Below are 20,612 nucleotides of genomic sequence, written 5' to 3'. Positions count from 1 at the left end.
CTGTGTGTGCTCAATGTTTAACTTCAACTTATGAGTAAGAATATGTAGTATTTGGTTTTCTGCTTCTGCATTAACTCACTTAGGATAATGGCTTCCAGCTGCATCCATATTGCTGCAAAGAATGTGACCTTGTTGTTTCTTATGGCTGCATAGTATTCCATGGTGTATACCTACCACATTTTTCTTTCTTTTCCCTGTTACAGTAACTTTAATTTATCTTGTATTTTACAGAAATCTATGAACGATTTTTAAAAAGCACCTCCTTACATTCTTCTGGCAGCTGTCAAGTAGGCAATAAGTGTGTCAACAGCTTGAACAACAGCATCTTGCAAGGATATCAGACCAACCAACCACTCACCAAAGAACTTGGCACCTTTTAAATCTTGTTTTTAGTGCAAGGGTGTATCCACTCTGATGGCAATCCTGTCCAGGCAAATCTCCACAGCATGCTTTGCAAAATCAGTGATTAGCAAATTAGTTAGCTTTGGCACAGAGCTGTGTTCACTTGCCCATGACAACCTGGAAGCTGGTTTTGATGTTGACAATAGATTCTCTAGAATGACACATTTCTCTCTGTAAAAAATAGAGTTGGATGTGCTTCCACAGGATTGTGTTCCATGTTAGGCATGCGTGACAAGTGGTGTATTCATGGATGTATCTTCCAAGACAATTTCTATCTGTTTCTTTTGTAATCTTCTTTTGATTACAAGTTGGTTATTACCATCTAGAGAACCATTTGTACCCAATTCAGCCAACAAAAATGCAGGGAGGTATTTGGGGAGACAATACATTTGTTTATATATATCTGTAAAGTCGACAAAAGAAGTTTCCTTGTTTCCTACTCACACGACATAAGGAGGTTTTGTGACAAATTTCCTTTTCTCTCCAGAAACCATAACTGCATTGTCCCTACATGATGTGGAACACTCTATTCAGTTGCTTCTCATATGTGTAGTCTCTTTCTGAGCTTGCCCAAGTAGAGCCTGTCTGATTACTGAATGAGATGCCATCATCTTTTTTATCTTTTAGGCTTCATCTTTCTTTGGTAATTTTTTTATCATCTGGGAACTTGAAATTCCACTTTTTCTGTTTTTATTGACAAACATAATGTCAAGGTCATCCCCTGGTTCAGCTGGTTCTTAAACATCACTTTCAATCTTCAGATCCTTTACATCTTCTTCACCTCCATCAATGTGAAATATCTTTTTTGTTTTTCTCTTATTTTTCTTTTGATTAAAGATCAAGTCATCTGGATCATCGTAAGTATCTCTTTTCCTATTGTCCTCTTCATCAGCTTCCAAATCTTTGTCTTCAGTTGGCTCTGGCTCCACTTCTTTTATTTCTGAGGGCTAGCTTTCCTCTGTTTAGGTATCCCCACCCTCATCTAACATAAATGGCTTCTTTTTCTTCCTGCCCATAGTAGAATCAAAAATCATCTTGTCCCCAGATGTGCCTGTAGTTCGAGTGGGCTCGGCACGAATGGGAAGTCAGACAGGTCAGCCCCAGGCCTTGGCAGCAGCTCTGCTCCCATTGATATCTCTCCCATTGCCACACTAGGCTCTTGCATCAGTGAAAGGGCTGCATTTTCTTTATCCAGTGCACCATTGATGGGCACCTAGGTTGATTCCACATCTTTGCTGTTGTAAATAGTGCTGTAATAATCATACGAGTGCTGGTGTTTTTCTTTTTTCTTTTTTGGTAGGACAATTTGTTTTCCTTTGGGAATATACCCAGTACATGGGATCACTGGATCAATGATAATTCTGTTTTTAGTTCTTTGAGAAATCTCCAAACTACTCTCTAGAGGGCCAAATATGCATTCCCACCAATAGTATATAAGTGTTTTCTTTCTTCTGCCACCTTGCCAGCATTTGTTATTTTTTAACTTTTTAATAATAGCCATTCTGACTGGTATGAGATGGTATCTTATGGTGGTTTTGGGCTGCATCTTTATGAAGATTAGTGATTCGAAGCATTTTTTAATGTTGGTGGACCACTTGTGTGTCTTCTTTTGAAAAGTGTCTGTTCATGTATTGTGCCCACATTTTAATGGAGTTATTTGTTTTTTGCTTGTTGATTTGAGTTTCCTTTTTTAACTTTTATGTTTAAGGATACATGTGCAGGTTTGTTATATAGGTAAATTGTGTGTCACAGGGATTAGGTGGATAGATTATTTCGTCACCAGTAAGCAGATTTCTGATCCTCTCCCTTCTCACATCCTCCTCCCTCAAGAAGGCCCTAGTGTCTGTTTTTACCTTCTTTTTGTCCATGTTTACTTAATGTTTAGCTCCCACTGATAAGAGAGAACAGGTGGTATTTGCTTTTCTGTTCCCACATTAGTTTGGTTAAGATTATGGCTTCTAGCTTTATCAATGTATATATCAATATATACATATATTGATATATATATATAGACACATTATATATATAGACACATTGTATATATGTACACACACATATACATTTTATATATATATACACACACACACACACATATGTCACATTTTCTTTATCCAGTCTACCTTTGATGGGTATATAGGTTAAATTCATGATGCTGCTATTGTGAATAGCACTGTGATTAATTTTTGTTAAATGCATAGTTTGCAGATATTTTCTTTGTTGAATGCATGGTTTGAAAATGTTTTCTTCCATTCTGTAGGTTGATGTTTACTCTGCTTTTTCATTTTTGCTACCTGCATCCGGCATCTGTTCCTTTTTGATGTACGGCCTTCATTTTATCCACTTTTATTATATTAACTACATCATACTTTATTATAAAATAATTTCTGGCTTATTTTAGACTGAGTGTTATTGCTTGTCTCTTGCAAACAAAAACCCTAATTAATGAAAAAAAATTGGTTATGAGGTAAGATATCTTCAGGAAAATGCTGAATTTATTCCTTGCTGGGATAAGATGAAATGCATGACGTAGGATGAAAAAAACAAAAGAAAGGTTGCATCTGATGGCATAGAATAATATATAACGAGAGAAGAAAAACTAAAAACACATACGTTATTTTCTCAAGGTCCAAAATGAAATCCCCAGCCTTTTGAGGATGCATTTGAAAACACTGAAATAATTTCTTAGAATTTATGACCGTGGGCTAAGATCAGTAAACAACAAAAACAAATTAATATACCAACACCACTGCCACCACCAAAGAAAATAATTCTCTGGGATGCTGGGTTAAAAAATCATGTGAATTTGTCAGACCTAATGTGAAAGTTAACACGTTAATTAACAAAGAAGCAAATTACAGTAGTGGGACAGGGGTTATATGAAGATCCATGGATTTGTATTACATCTAACCCATAAACCCCAGAAACCCTTGGTGAGGTTTTTTTTCACACTTGCAGAAAACAGTTGATGCATTTCTTCTTGCCTCAATCCTCATATTAGGCCAATATTCAGATTCCAAATTCATCATGTTCTGGAGGTTGAAATGCTACTTGAGAAGAAAACAAATAGAAAGATTGCAGGAATTTGCTAATTTTATCACTCAAAACCTGATGAGTACTTGTAGAAATGGATTTTGAGTTTGCAGAGATATGGAAGTGAGGAATAAAACTTTAGCTCAGGCTGAATTTTTTCATAAAGGTGAACTAATTAGAGACTTTGGCCATTATGTCTTCATGTAAATCTTAATCTAAGATTGCTGGGTTTATGTATCATCTAGGTCTATCTCACTTATTTCTTTGTTATATCCCTGAAGAAATTTCAAAAGTTGTTCTTTTCAAAACGTTTTAGGGCCAGGCTAATTAAGGAAAGTATAGTATTATTTAAAAGGAGGAAAAAATAAGAAAACGTGTTTTATTAGTTGCTCTCCACTAAGAATCAGTTAGAAAGGATTTAAAATGTCATCTCAGTGAGGTCGGGAGGATCACAAGTGGTTGAGCCAAGAAGTGATAAAAGTGGATGTGACTGTTATAATAGGCAGCAGAATAGGTGGGTATTAGGACTCACTTAGACCAATAAAGATCTCTACCTATGGTTAATTATTATGGGGTTTCTAGGAATAAAATAAACATTTCCCCAAGATCTTACCTGATTTACAAAAGCAAAACACTCCAGATATGGCAGACAAAAGAACAGAGAGCAACCTGAGAATCATGGATCCGCAAACATATTTTAAACTTGAGTCATTTTATCAACCTGAGGGCCTTGAATGTAGACAGGATTGCCTATCTTGGGGAGGATGGACCCAGTTTAGTATCATAGATAAACGCAGTGAACTCATCTCTAGTCTTTTTGAAAGGAGCCTAGAGCAATTTGGGCAACTGTGCTCTAAGAAAATTGGTTTATTCATCTGTAAAATGATAGAATTATGGTAGCTAACCTACAAATTGTTGTATTTAAAAAAATAAAATGCCTATAAAGTATAGAGAATAATACCTGATACATACTAAGTACTTAATGTTAGCTATTATTATTATTAAATGCAAGTTCTTACAACACTTATCCCCAGGAAATATGCCATATTTGTATTTTACGGATTCTGTTGTTAACTGTTATGAAAAGTAGTTATTTAAGCTATTCAGACAAATAAGAGGTCATCAAGTGTGATTGTATAAGGTAATCTGAAGCACCAAAGTAGAACAGTGTGAAAGTTGTCAGTCATGTAAGTTTTTAAAAGTCATTCAATCTGTCCCCTGTTTAATCAAGTGTCTAATTTCCTTGAACTTGCGATTGGCTGTGTAGGTAAGGCTCGGCCACATACCCCTGACTTTGAGCAAGAGGTACTCTTCTTTCTCTAAAATTTAGTAGTGCCTTAGACATACTCCTTATATCATTGATTGCACTGCATTGTAGTTTGTTGATTCTGTGTATTCTTACCCTGAAGAAGAACTCCTTAGAGCCAAGGGAAAATATTACAGTACACTTGGTGGCAGGAAATGGGGACAAAAGTCTGCAGTCTTCCATTTAATAACCATTGCATTTTACCCCTTAGGTAGCACTTTTTTCTGATTTTTCAAGCCATATAATGAAAATTTGTGTCCGTTATTACACTGTTGTATGGTAAAATGGTAGGAGCATGGAGCGTAGGGTCAATCTTCCTGAATTTAAAACCCAGGTTCACCATGAATAACAGTATGACCAGGCGAGCTATCCACATTCTCAGTGTCTCGGTTTCTTTCTTTCTAATATAGCATTGATATGAAAATTAAGTGGATCAATTTACACAAATCATTAAAGCAGTGCCTGACACATACTAATTACTCAGCATATGTTAAATTACTACTGAAATATTCAAATAAAAAATTATAAATATGCTTCATTCACTGTTAATACAGATATTTGTTACTAGTATGAATTGTTTTACAATGTGTCAACAAACGAATGAATTAATTAATGAGTAACTTTTTTCTAAATATATGATGTGTGTTGATTCACATTGTTTTTTGTAACTTCAGAAGGTTGGAATATTTAAAGATCGCTTCTGATTTCACTGTTATTTATTTTTAAGACTTACCTGTGAGCTAGAACTTCACATTTGGAGAAAATAAAGATGATTACATGTAATCTCAAAAGACTGCGGTCCCTCAGTGACCTTGACCTTGGCCATGCTGAGTCTTTGTTTATAAAAAGGAAGAACTGGCTCTTTCCTCACCATTTGCTCTTCGACAACAACTATGACTGCCTCTTCCCATAGTTCTGAGGCAGGAAATGTTACTTCTCTGTGTCTTCATATAGTTGAATGCAAAGGCTTTTCTTAGAGATAAATTTAACATTACAGTGAAAGTGTCCTTGCATATTAATATTTCTAAAATAATTATTGCTTAAAAAAGCTCTAATTTATATTCTTGAAGACTGCATAATTTTTAAGTAACGTGCAATATAACACTAAAATTGTGTTTTATATGAAATTTAAATAACTTTTTATGTTTTATTTCATGGTTTTATATAGTTTCTTACTGACATTTGCTGTCCATATTTGAAATCTTATATTCTTGCTGGTTTAATAGAGTACATCTATAAAATAGTATGCAAGATTGAACATTTACCACAAATCTCAAAAAGTTGTAGGAAGAAATGGCTCCAAACTATGGTTTAAAGTGGCTTAGTGAAGCAGAAATTTCACTACATTTCTTTTGCTAGAAAACTGTTGCTGCAAAAACCAGCACTTAGAAAAGCAAGTAGAACTAGACATTTGTAATTAATAGTCAATTTTGAAAGAATTAAGAGCACTGTTGTTTCAGGTGAAGTACTTTGAAATGTAATTATATCTCTTTCTATTGGAAATTGTGATAAAAAATGTTCCAATTAAATTTACTTGGTTTTATTCCTATTAAAAAACATCAGACATGTAATGAATTATTTTATAGAGTTCATATAGCCATGAGACCATATTATATATCTATATTCCCTCTCTCAAATGCTTTCTTAACAGTATTTTTATTAGTATATAAAAGTATTTGTATGACTCATATCAATAAAATTAAGAAAAATCACTAAAAATTTCATAAAATAAAAGAAAATAAGCAATTAAATTATTTTGAATTTTTCAGAAGTATGGTTTTAAAGTTTTAAGTTAATCTTCCTTTTATTGCAAGTATATATTTTAGGATTTCATAAAGTGCATCTCATGCTATATAGGATTTGACTATTAAACCCTAAAATTTTCTTTTGTAAAATGGTGTATTTCACTATATATACATGTATATATATACATGCATATAAATATGTATATACACATACACATACGTGCATATAAATATATATATATACACACACACGTGTATATTTATGTTTTCACAGTCAGAATATTAGGCTATTCAGATAAATAAGAGGTCATCAAGTATGAGAGTGTAAAAGCTGCTTTTCAGCATTAATGTGTCTATAATTCTTTATGGAGCAGCAAAGCTTAAATGACTAAAGTATAGATGAAAGTAAATGATTAAAATACACAACTATTTAGACTATGAGGCTTTAGGTTCTTTTTATTTTTTAAAGGTTTATGGGTACATAGTAGGTGTATATATTTCTGGGGTGCATGAGATACTTAGGTATAGGCATGCTATAAACGATAATCATATTATGGAAAATTGGGTATTCATCCTTTCAAGCATTTATACTTTATGTTATAGACAATCCAATTATTTTCTTTTAGTTATTTTAAAATGGGCAATTAAATTATTTTCAACTGTAGTCTCCCTGTTGTGGTATCAAATGTTATGTCTTTTTTATTTTTTCTATTTTTCTGTGAGTGTACTCATGAATAATTCCCACTTTCCTCCCAGTCCTCCACTACCTTTCTCTGACTCTTGTGACCATCCTCCTATTTTCTGTCTCCATGAGTTCAATTGTTTTGATGTTTGTATTCCACAAATAACTGAGAACGTGTGATGCTTATATTTCTGTGCCTGCCTGATTTCGCTTAACAGAATGACCTCCAGTTCCATCTATGTTGTTGCAAATGACAAAATCTTATTCTTTTTTGTGGCCGAATGTACTCTATTGTGTTCAAGTAACACATTTTATGTGTCTATTCATCTGTTGATGAACACAGGTTTTACTAAATCTTGGCTACTGTGAACAAACATGAGAGTGCAGATATTTTTATATACTTATTTCTTTTCTTTTGTGTATATACCCGGCAGTGGAATTGCTGGATGGTATGGAAGTTCAATTTTTAGTTTTTTGAGGGACCTCCAAAACTGTTTTTCATAGTGGTTATACTAATTTACATTCCCAACAGTGAACAAAGGTTCCTTTTTTTTCTACATCCTTGCCAGCATTTGTTATTGCCTGACTTTTGGGGAAAAAAAAAAAAAAAAAAAAAAAAAAAAAGCTGTTTTTGCTCAGGTGAGATGATACCTCGTTGTAGTTTTGATTTGGATGTATCTGATGATCAATGACGTTGAGCAGTTTTTCATATGCCTGTTTGCCATTTGTTTGTCTTCTTTTGAGAAACAGCTATTCAAATCTTTTGACCTTTCTTAATTGGATTATTAGATTTTTTCCTGTAGAGCTGTTTGAGCTCCTTATGTATTCTGATTATGAATCCCTTGTCAGATGGCTAGTTTGCAAATATTTTCTCCCATTCTGTGGGTTGTCTCTTCACTTTGTTGATTGTTTCCCTTTTATGCAGAAGCATTTTGACTTGATGTGATCCAATTTGTCCATTTTTGCTTTGGTTGCCAGTGTCGTTGAGGTATTATTTTAGAAATTTCTGCCAAGACCAATGTCCTGGAGAGTTTCTCCATTGTTTCCTTGTAGTAGTTTCATAGTTTAAGGTCTTATATTTAAACCTTTAATCTATTATGATTTGATGTATATATAAGGTGAGAGAGATAGGAATCAAGTTACATTCTTCTGCATATGGTTATGCAGCTTTCCCAGCACTGTTTACTGAAAAGACTGTTCTTTCAGGTGTCTGTTTTCGGAACCTTTGTGAAAAATGAGTTCATTATAGGTGTATGAATTTGTTTCTGTGTTTTCTGTTTGTTAAACTCGTTTATGTGAATGTTTTAATGCTAATGCCATGCTGTATTGGTTACTATCACTCTGTAGTGTAATTTGAAATCAGATAATGTTATTTTTCCAGTTTAGATCATTTTGCTCAGGATAGCTTTAGCTATTCTGGGTCTTGTGTGATTCCATATAAAGTTTAGGATTGTTTTATCTATTTCTGTGAAGAACGTCATTGGTAGTTTGATAGGGATTACACAGAATTTGTAGATTTCTTTGGTTAGTAAAGACATTTTAGCAATATTTAGAATTTCAGTACAACAACATGGGATATCTTTCCACTTTTGGTGTCCTCTTCAATTTCTTTCATTAGTGTTTTATAGTTTTGATTGGAGAAATATTTCAATTCCTTGCTTAATTTTATTCTTGGGTATTTAATTTTATGTGTGACTGTTGTATAGGAGATTAATTTTTTGGTTCTTTTTTCAGATTGTTCACTGTTGGATTAAAAATGCCACTGATTTTTGTATATTGATTTTGTATCTTACAACTTTACTGAATTTGTTGATCAATTCTAATAGTATTTTTGTGGAGTATTTTGGTTTTTTACAAATATAAAATGTCATCTGCAAACAAGGATAATTTGACTTCTTCCTTTCCAATCTGAATGTCCTTTATATCTTTTTTGTGTCTGATTGCTCTACCTCAGACTTCCAATACTACGTTGAATAACAGTAGTGAAATTGGGCATCCTTGTCATTTTACAAAATTAAAAAAAAAAGTTTTCACTTTTTACCCATTCAGTATGATACTAGCTATAAGTCTGTTGTATATGGAGCTTTTATTATGTTAAGGTATGTTCTTTCTATACCCAGTTTTTGAATGTTTTTATAAAGGAATGTTACTTTTTATCAAATGGTTTTTCAGCATCAACTGAAATAATCATGTGGTTTTATCTTTCATTCTATTAATGTGATGTATCACATTGATTGTGACTTGCATATGGTTAACCATCCTTGCTTCCCTGGGTAAATCCTACTTGGTCACGATGAGTAATCTTTTTAATGCATGGATGAACTCAGTTCACTAGTGTTTGTTGAGGATTTTTGCTTCAGTCTTCATCAGATATATTGGCCTGTAGTTTTCTATTTTAGTGTTCCTCTGTGTGATTTTGGTATCAGAGTAATACTAGCCTCACTGAATGAGTTTGGCAGTGTTCCCTCTTCTAGTTTTTGGAAAAGTTTGAGTAGAATTGGTATTTTCTTTACATGTTTGATAGAAATCAGGGCCGGGTGCGGTGGCACACGCCTGTAATCCCAGCACTTTGGGAGGCCGAGGTGGGAGGATCACTTGAGATCAGGAGTTTGAAACCAGCCTGGCCAACATGGTGAAACATGTTGGGCATCACTAATAATCCTTTAATGTCTACAGTATCAGTTATGATGTCTCCATTTTCATCTGTCATTTTACCTATTTAGATCTTCTCTCTTGTTTTCTCACTTTGCCTAAAGGTTTGTAAATTTTGTTTGAATTTTAAAAAACAACTTTTTGTTTGAATTTTAAAAAACAACTTTTTGTTTTATTGATCTTTTGTATTGCTTTATTCATGTTAAATGTATTTATTTATGTTCTGATCTTTACTATTTCTTTTCTTCCCTAGATTATGGATTTGGTTTGCTCATGCTTTGCTTATTCTTTAAGATACATCATTAGGTTTTTATTTAAAGCATTTTTCAATGTAGGCACTTACAGCTATAAATTTCTCTCAGTACTGTTTTCACTGTATCTCAGAGGTTTTGGTATGTTGTGTTTCCGTTATCGTTTGCTTCAAGAAATTTTTCCATTTCTTTCTTAATTTCTTTATTTACCTACTGGTCATTTGGGAGCATATTGTTTAATTTCCAAGTTTTTGTATATTTCCAAAATTCCTCATCATTTATTTATAGTTTTATTTCATTGTGTTCATAGAAGATGCTTGATATTGTTTCAGTTTTTAAAAAATATTTTAAGACTTATTTGTGACCTAACATATGGACTTGAGAATGATCCATGTTCTGAAGAAAAAAATGTTTATTCTGCGGCTGTTGGATGAAATGTTCTGTAAATATCTGTCTATTTGGTCTATAATGCAGATTAAATCTACTGTTTCTTTGTTGATTTTCTGTCAGGGAGATCTGTCCGTTGTTGAAAGTGGGGTGTTGAAATCTCCAGCTATTATTATATTGGGGTTTATCTCCCTTTAGCTCTGATAGTATTTCCTTTATACATCTGGGTGCTCCTGTGTTGAGTCCATGTATAGAATAATTATATCATCTTGCTAAATTGACCCTTTTGTCATCATTAATGACTGTCTTTTTCTCTTCTTACCATGTTTGTCTTGAAATCTGTTTTGTCTAATTCAAGTATAACTACTCCTGCTCTTTTTTGGTTCCCTTTGGCATGAAATATCTTTTCCTATCCCTCTGTTTCATAGGTGACAATGTTTCTTGTAGGAAACAGATCATTCTCTCTTGTTTCTGGTCCATTCAGCACTCTGTATCTTTTTTCACAGAGTGTAAAAAGTGTATTATTTTACATAGAGCATAAATTTCATTGTCCATTTACATTCAATATTATTGTTTTACATTCAATATATTATTTTACACAGAGTGTAAATTCATTGAATGTCCATTTACATTCAATATTATTATTGATAAATAGGGACTTACTAATGCCATTTGCTATCTGTTTTCTGGTTGTTTTGTGGTCGTCTATTCCTTCTTTCCTCCCTCCTGTCTTGGTTTTAGTGAAGGTGATTTTCTCCGATTGTATGCTTTAATTTTTTGCTTTTCTTTTTTTTTTTTGAGACGGAGTCTTGCTCTGTCGCCCAGGCTGGGGTGCAGTGGGCGGATCTCAGCTCACTGCAAGCTCCACCTCCCGGGTTTACGCCATTCTCCTGCCTCAGCCTCCTGAGTAGCTGGGACTACAGGCGCCCGCCACCTTGCCTGGCTAGTTTTTTGTATTTTTTAGTAGAGATGGGGTTTCACCGTGTTAGCCAGGATGGTCTCGATCTCCTGACCTCGTGATCCACCCGTCTCGGCCTCCCAAAGTGCTGGGATTACAGGCTTGAGCCACTGCGCCCGGCCTGCTTTTTTAATTTGTGTATCCCTTGTTTGTTTTCTTATATGAGGCTTGTAAATACTATCTTATGACTCATTATTTTAAACTGATGGAAACTGAACACAGATCGACTAAACAAATAAGCAAACACGCAAAAAGAAACTAATAGAAATCTACACTTCAACTTTGCCCCCTGATTTTTAACTCCTTGTTGTGTCTCTTTATGTCTTGAAAAGTGGTTGTGGTAATCATTTTTGATTGTTTCACTATTTAGTCTTTCTACTTAAGTCAAGAGAACTTTTCAAAGCAGTTACTGCATCCTACTATTCTGTGTTTCTCTGTGTGCTTACATAGAGCATAAATTTCATTGTCCATTTACATTCAATATTATTGTTTTACATTCAATATATTATTTTACACGGAGTGTAAATTGCATACTTTCAGATGATTCTTTCATGTTCATTATCATCTTTGTCTTTCATATGGAAGAATTTCCTTTAGCATTTTTTGTAGGACAGGTCTAGTGTTGATGAAATGCCCCAGCTTTTGTTTGTCTGAGCAGGTCTTTGTTTCTCCTTTATGCTTAAAAGATATTTTCACCAGACATACTATTTTAGGGTAAAATTTTTTTTTTCTAACTTTAAATATCTCATGCTACTCCCACTTGGCCTGTAAATTTTCCACTAAAACATCTGCTGCCAGATGTGTCTGGGCTCCATTGTGTGCTAGTTGTTTCTTTTCTCTTGCTACTTTTAGGATCCTGTCTTTTTCCTTGATCTTTGGGAGTTTATTAAATTCCTTGAAGTAGTCCTATTTGGGTTAAATCTGCTTGGTGTTCTATAACCTTCTTGTATTTGGATATTGGTATCTTTCTCTATGTTGGAAAGTTATCTAATATTATCCCTTTGAACAGACTTTCTACCCCTATCTCTGTCTCTAACTCCTCATTGATGTCAATAACTTTGAGGCTATTTTCTAAAACTTGTGAGCATGCTTTATTGTTTTTTCTTCTTCTTTTCTTTTTTGTCCTTTTACTGTGTACTTTCTAGTAGCCTGTCTTCCAGCTCACGAATCTTTCTTCTGTTTGATCAATTCTGCTATAAAGAGACTGATGCATTCCTCAGTATGTCAACTACATTTTTTCAACTCTAGAAATTCTGCTTGATTCCTTTTAATTATTTTAATCTCTTTATCAAAATATCTGATATAATTCTGAATTCCTTCTCTGTGTTATCTTGAATTTCTTTGAGTTTCCTCAAAACAATTATTTTGTATTCTCTGTCTGAAAGGTAAAATATCTGTTTCTCGAGAATTGGTCCCTGGCACCTTATTTAGTTCATTTGGCTGGTAATGTTTTCCTGAATGGTGTTGATGCTTGTAGTTGTTCTTCAGTGTCTGGGTGTTGAATAGTTAGGTATTTATTGTAGTGTTCACATTCTGGGCTTGTTTTTGTTTGTCCTTCTTGGGAAGACTTTCCAGATATTCAAAGGGACTTGGACCCCAAGCCCCAATAACATGGTTTTTGGTTGGTTGGTTGTTTTTTTCCAGACTCATAGAGGTACCGCCTTGGTAGTGTTGGATAAGATCCAGAAGAATTATCTGGATTACCATGCAGAGACTCTTGTTCCTTTCCCTTACTTTCTCTCAAACATATAGAGTCTCTCAGTCTTTGCTGAGCCACCTGGAACTGGGAGTGTGGTGATGTAAGCACCCTTGTGGCCACCACTGCTTAGACTGTGCTGGATCAGACTGGAAGCCAGCTCAGCACTGACCCTTGCCCAAGGCCTGTTCTTTCTGGGTAACACATTCCCCCAGCTGGGCCCCTGACATATCCAGAGATGCTGTCTGGGAGCCAGAGATTAGAGTCAAAACCTTTCTAATTTACCTGATGTTTATTCTACTGCAGCTAAGCTGGCACTCAAACCACAATACAAATTCCTTCTCACTCTTCCCTCCCCTTTCCACAGGCACAGGAGCCTCTCCCTGTGGACACCATCACCACCAGTCCTTGGTGGTTCTGCCAGGCCACTGCTGATATTCACTTAAAACCCAAGGGATCTTCCATCAGCTATTGGTGACTGCTACCAGGCCTGGGACTCACTTTCAGGGCAGTGGGCTCCCCTCTGGCCTGGGACAGTTCCAGAAATGCTGTCCAAGAGCCTAGGCCTGGCCTCAGGGACCCCAGGAGCCTGCTTGTTGGTCTACCACACTGTGGCTGAGCTGCAGCTTAGGGTATAAGACAAAATTTCCTTTACTTTTTCCTCTGATTTTTTTTTTTCAAACAAAAGGAGTTTTTCTTCATAGCCATTACAGCTGAGAATGTGCTGGGTCTCCCCTGATGCCAGCATGTCTCAGAGCCCAAGGTCCACAGTGTACTCCCTGGGTATTGCTGGTGGTTATTCAGGGCCCAAGCGTTCTTTATTCAGCAGGTGATGAATCTTGCCATGACTGGGTCCTTCTCTTAAAGGCCCTTTTGAACAAGAATATGTCTAAGAAATGTGTCAGGGATCTAGGGCCTGGAATGGGGTCCTTACAACATTGCCTGGTGCTCTAGTCTACTGTGCCTGAGCTAGTATTCAAGATGCAAGACAAAGTCCTCTTTATTCTTTGCTCAGAATAAAGAGAGCATCAGCGGGAGGGGTGGCATCAGTGATTCAAGGTTGCCTCTCCAGACTTCCTCAATGCCTGTTTTCATTATATGAAGTTAAAACTGGATACTGTAATTGCTCACCTGATTTGGGGTTCATGTGGAATACATTTCTGTGTATAGAAAGTTGTTAAAATTTGGTGTTCCAGCCAGGTCGATGAACACTGTAGGCTTCTATTCAGCATCTTGATCTGCACCTCCTATTTTATTCTTATCTTCCCTCTGAATCTGATGATAACTAGATCATATTCAACGTCTTTTTTCACTTTAAAAATTAGGAAAAAAAACCTTGTATATATCCTTATATTACATAATATAGATTGGACTTTTAAGTTTTGCAATATTAAAAAGATCTAATTCAACTCATAGGTTAATCAGCTTTCAAGATGGTGCCCAATATTCCATACCTCCCAGTATTCACAGCTTTGTGTCACTTCATCTTCACATTGTACCAGATTGGATCTATGTGACCAAAAGGATACAGTAGAAGTGATGGTATGCCACTTCTGAGATTAGGTTAGTAGAGCATTGTGACTTCCTTCTTGAGGAAGTTCTTTTGTTTCCTCCTTGGATAGCTCACCATGTGGGCTGTGAACTACCATGTCATGACTAGCTTATGAAGAAGCCCATGTGGAAAGTAATAAAAATTTCCTTCCAGTAGCTGCATGAGTGATTTTAGAAGCAGATCTTCCAGTCCTAGAAGACCTCTATCCTAGCTATTAACTTGAATACAACCTTATGAAAGATTCTGACCCAGAATCACCTACTCGAGGCATTCTCAGAATCCTGACCCTGAAAAACGGTGGGGTAATAGATATTTGTTGTTATAAGTGGCTATGTTTGAGGATAATTTGTTAACAGCAATAGGCAACAAAGAAAAGAACAAGACCTTCAATTTCACACCCTTCATAGTAAATCAGGATCAGTGTCTAAGTGAGAATAATTAATGGCATCTGGTCCAGGAACAAATCATTTGCTATCAAAGAAAATTTGTTTCTCATACAGATGTCTGTACCCATAATATAAGGTAGCTAAATTACAAAATTAACCTCAGAAAATTATGGAGCCTTTCTAAGTGGCTCACAGAGCCACTTCTGTGCTCCCTGGTTCCACATGTACGTATGTACCTAAGGTATATTACAGTTATTCCTTGTCTATTTTAATTGCTAGATTGTAATTTTTCTTCAGGATAGGGCTTGTCTTTTGTATTCCTGGAGATAAGTACTCAATGCAATTCCTGATATATAGTAGTTATTCAATGTATAGTAGCCAAATACATGTCTGAATTGTTATATTGTAGGTTCAGTTAGATCCAAAAATAGATTTTTTTAGTAAAATAGAAGTGTTATAATAAGTGCAGGTGAGAGCAAAAGAAAGTGGACAGTCTTGAAGGATATCTTCCAGACTCAATGTCTATTAAGATTTAAATCCCTAGGTGCCATGTCTCCCTGCTTTGGACAGTCGTGAATATAAATGCTGACAAAACCTACTTTTCAATTTTCTACTTTGCTCTCCCTATCACTCTTCTCTTGATATATTTCTTTAACTATACCTGTGTGATTCAAGAATGCATTTAAAGTAGCCCCTTTATGGCAGTCCACATTGCATAAGACACGGTGAAACCCCATCTCTACTAAAAAAATACAAAAAACTAGCCGGGCGAGGTGGCGGGCGCCTGTAGTCCCAGCTACTTGGGAGGCTGAGGCAGGAGAATGGCGTAAACCCGGGAGGCGGAGCTTGCAGTGAGCTGAGATCTGGCCACTGCACTCCAGCCTGGGCGACAGAGCGAGACTCCGTCTCAAAAAAAAAAGAGAATACTTTAGAGGCAGAACTATATACATTCCCTCTGGGCTATCCAGCAGTGATGGTGTAAAACATTAATGAATCCTTTTTGCTTTTCACCCTGGAAGACCAAATGCACATACGATGCCAGACACCTTGGTATATGGCACATTTAAAGTAACTGCACCAGAAAAATGGAACCGTTCCAGCTGCTATCCACCTTTGCCAAAAATGTGCCAGTCATTTTGCCTGATGTGGTAGTGAAAAGACAGATATACAGATGTCAAGATCAAAATAAGTTGAAGTTGTATTTTATTTTATAGAAAAAAATAAGATCTGATACACTCTACAATATGTTTTTGGTAAGTAACTTTGTCTTAAGTACAGTCAGTGGTTATCTGGCCATGTATTTCCAAAGTTTGGTTTTAATATCTATTTGATTTAATAATTGATAAATATTTCCATTTATAATCAGTTATCATCGTTTTCTAAAGAACTGCAGCTTTCTAGCTTAAAGGAAAGAGTTAAAGTTTGTGTTCCAGTTAATAGCTGCTTTCTTTGTTGGATGCAAATATTACACCAGTGACTTACTTCATTATTTAGGTAATCTTCACCTATAAACTTTATAAACTTTAGTCCAGGCAGCTAATGTTCCCATAATGATTTCTGAGAGAAGCTAATGTTAGAAGCCTCTAACCATATTTGCAAATAAGTCCATCTATCATGACACTCACATGATGGATCCAGAGAAGCCAATGACTTCGGTGACTTTTGTGGCGTAGATTTCAGACAGTAATTTCTAGAGAGCATAACAAATGATTAAGAAGAAGAGAAACTATTCACCTCTTCCTACAGCCTCATATTTTTAAAGACCTTGAAAGATAATATTCTGCATACCACACAACTACAGTGATCCTAAATTACTTCATCTGAAGTCAAGGTGGTAACATTAAGTATCAGATTTTATTTTTATTTGTTTTACATGTTATTTAAAATCAGCATTGGGGGAATGCTCATTCTGAAAGAATAATGGAGGACAGAAAATTACATAGAATTTATTTTCAGAGTGTTTAAACTCATTGGTTTGTTATGTGTAAAAATTGCTGTCCAAGCAATTAACTGAATGTGACATGGACAAACTTTTGGTAAAGGTAGAATGAATGCCTGTTTTTTTAAAAAATGCAGATAAACCTGCATCTCCCACACTCTCTTTGCCTTAAATAGTGAACCAAATATGTTTGGTATTTCCATATTAAAAGTCATAATTATTTTCTGTATGGTTCAATTTCTTACCAGAATTATTTATTGACATTATGAAAACACTTTTTCTTCTTAACACAACCAAAGGCAAACGGAGGCCTATTTCCGTGGGATTTAGAAATCATAGTGTGTGAGCCCTTTTAAGTTTGTGTGTTTCTCTGTGTATGTTTTTATGCTAATGGTTTCTCATATAAAATGGAAAATTGCCTATTGTGACACTTGTATTGAGAATAAATCCATTATATTGAAAAGATGAGGTCATTTGGATGCTAATGACCTGTAACTTCATTTTTTATTCAAAAATGTCCTCTGAATTTTATACAAGCAACTTTGTATTTGGCATTGTCAACTAGATGCTTAAGTCCACTTCAAACTAAAAATATCCAAAATAAAACATGTGCTGTCCCTGCCCACTTCTCTCCTTCTCTAATCAAAGTTGTCAGACAACTGTTATGCCTTCAAAGTATTCTCTCTGCTTATATGCTCATGCTGCCTTCCAATTTTTTTCACTTTCTACTCTTTGAACCATCTTTTAAAGATGCAGCTGTCCTTGAAGAGGTCCTTTAGGTCGCTTGTAAGTTGTATTCCTAGGTATTTTATTCTCTTTGTAGCCATTATGAATGAGATTTCACTGATGATTTGGCTCTCTGCTTGTCTATCATTGGTGTATAGGAATGCTTGTGATTTTTGCCCATTGATTTTGTATCCTGAGACTTTGCTGAAGTTGCTTATCAGTTTAAGGAGTTTTGGAGCTGAGACAATGGGGTTTTCTAAATATATAGTCATGTCATCTATAAACAGAGACAATTTGACTTTCTCTCTTCCTATTTTAATATCCTTTATTTCTTTCTCTTGCCTGACTGTCCTGGCCAGAACTTCCGATACTATGTTGAATAGGAGTGGTGAGAGAGGGCATCTTTGTCTTATGCCCGTTTTCAAAGGGAATGCTTTCAGCTTCTGCCCATTCAGTATGATATTGGCTGTGGGTTTGTCATAAATAGCTCTTATTATTTTGGTATATGTTCCATCAATACCTAGTTTATTGAGAGTTTTTAGCATGAAAGGGTGTTGAATTTTATTGAAGGCCTTTTCTGCATCTATTGAGATAATCATACGGTTTTTGTCACTGGTTCTGTTTATGTGATGGATTACGTTTTTTGAAGAAAAAGTCCCTTCCATATAATCCATGTATACACTTTTATTTTTTCATTTAATCACACTTATTACTTTGTAATATAGTTACTGTTTGATCAATTGTATATTACTAAAAATTATAAGGATGACTCTACCCAGAAACATTTTTAACACCTCAATCTTTAGAGTCACAAGAAAGAAAAATTATATAAATATGTGATTATAATGTCTGTTGTGAAGAATGACGTACTGATCAATAAAATTTTTTCAAGCATGAAAAAAAGGGTGGAAATCTGATCATGTGTGGTGTTCTGGGGTTTCAGGGGTTCCTCATTAATCAGTTTCCCTAGGATTAACCTTTTCTCTTCACTCAGATTTTCATCAAAGATGAATCTTAGGCACTTTCTGAACTTCAAGCAGTCTCTCCTGCAGCACTCTTACAAAATGGGTAGCAGAAGCACACCAGATACAGTCAGAATGTCAGATGACTGCCTGAGAAGGGTGTTCATCCAGGGACCATTCTCAGAGTTTGACAAACTCTTTCCCCCTTTTTATGCCTGTACTCAGTCATGATCTGTTGCCAGCTCTTTAAAAAGTATATATAATAACTGCTTTGTTGTACTATATACCAGGAATTGCACCTTAGCATTTGTGTTCAGGTGGTTTTGTCTCCTTGAAATTCCCCAGGCCAGGGTTGGAAAATTCCCAGGCCAGGTTGCATCATACTGCTAAGTGATACATAATGCTAGCCCTGCTAGATGTTTGACTGACCCCTATGGCTATCATTAATCTCATAATCATGATATGTCTCTTACAGTTTACCAACTACCTCATGCTATTAACTCAGATACTGTTACTCAAGTTTGAGATATATTTCTTGACCATTCTTAGGTTCTTTTACTTTTGCTTAGTGCTTAAAGACCATGCATGTACAAGTTCAGCATGGCAGGCTTACCTTTAAATCTCCTTCTCTTTATCTTTTGCCTTGTAAAGGAGAGTTGGTAATAAGTGGGGAGGACCTTGCTCTTATATGAGTGTTGGCCTCACAATCTCCCTCTTTTAGCAGGAACCAGTACATCTTAGCAAGGATAAGGAAAGTAAGATCTATTCTCATAGCAGACTTTGAGTTATCTGCAAATCAAGGAAGAGATAGCTTTGACATAAGCGGATTCCTGTGGTGTCAGCAAAGACCAGGGAGGATACTCCCAATGGGACAAGATTCTCCATAGAAAAGGCACAACATATTCTCCATATGTGAGATTAATTTGCTGTAGCTGAAGTTCAAGAAATTTTTATTGGATATTCCCAGCTTTTTGAGTCTCATCTTTATTATGAGTAATTATTCAGAATTCCTTCCTCAATTGTATGCCCAGAGACTTCTATTAATTAGTTAATAGTCTGGGAATTCATTTAAGGGGTTTATTTACCTGATATAAAAAAGGTCACGCAACACAGTATTAATCTTTCCTCCATGACTGTATCATATCTAATAACTTTAAATTGCTCTTAAGACAAGAAAAGCAAATCTTACAATGCCTATGACCTTTTAAAATGTCTAAACAGTTTTATGCTTCCTTTAGCTTCCACACCCTTGCAAATGCTATTGCACTTTACCTATGCTATTTTCCTTACTTTCATTTAGTCAGTGCATCCTTCAGGTCTCAAGTTTAAGTCATTTCCACGTATGACATCATGTTTCCATATTGCATGTGTCAGAGCACTCTTTACAACAAATTATTCACTGCTATGTTTATATATGTGTCTTCTAATTGATGTCCATCTCTAACATTAAAATGCAAATTTCATGAGGCACAAGCCATGTATATTATGTTCATGGTGCCTTGTACAAACCAGTGAGCAATAAATATTTGTTAAATAGTTCAATTAAACAAAAGAACAAAAAATAGCTGGATACTATAAAATTTTAAACATACTTATAAAATGCAAAAATGTGGTATCTGTACTCAAAGCAAAATTTCTTATAGGCAGTTGAATATTTTAAAAAGTGCCCTATTATTTACCATTTTAAAAATGCTAATTAGAATATGAAACAATAAAATGGGAATTATCAGAATTGTCCAAATAATGAAGCACCTAATGTTAGCCTTCATCTATAAAGTTATATTTACTGTTTTCATTTTTGAAGATGAAATATAGAAATAAAATATTTCTACCACATCCAACTGTTTTCAAAATGTTAGTGGTATCAATGTCTTTGTTTCACAGGTTTCATCAAAGACTGAAATGACCAAAACATTTATGTCATTTAAGGTGCATTGA

At 35.1% G+C, this 20,612-nt stretch overlaps 1 pseudogene; it reads right to left on the bottom strand.

The window, feature by feature from the left end:
• Nucleotides 1-474: 474 nt before the first annotated feature.
• LOC100423344 (eukaryotic translation initiation factor 2 subunit 2 pseudogene) lies at nt 475-1,484 on the bottom strand (annotated as a pseudogene).
• Nucleotides 1,485-20,612: the final 19,128 nt, after the last annotated feature.

Source organism: Macaca mulatta, chromosome 13, assembly GCF_049350105.2.
Source record: "Macaca mulatta isolate MMU2019108-1 chromosome 13, T2T-MMU8v2.0, whole genome shotgun sequence".
Classification (NCBI taxonomy): Eukaryota; Metazoa; Chordata; class Mammalia; order Primates; family Cercopithecidae; genus Macaca; species Macaca mulatta.
The sequence above is the reverse complement of the archived record's forward strand: the minus strand, read 5'-3'. Positions and strand labels throughout refer to the sequence as shown.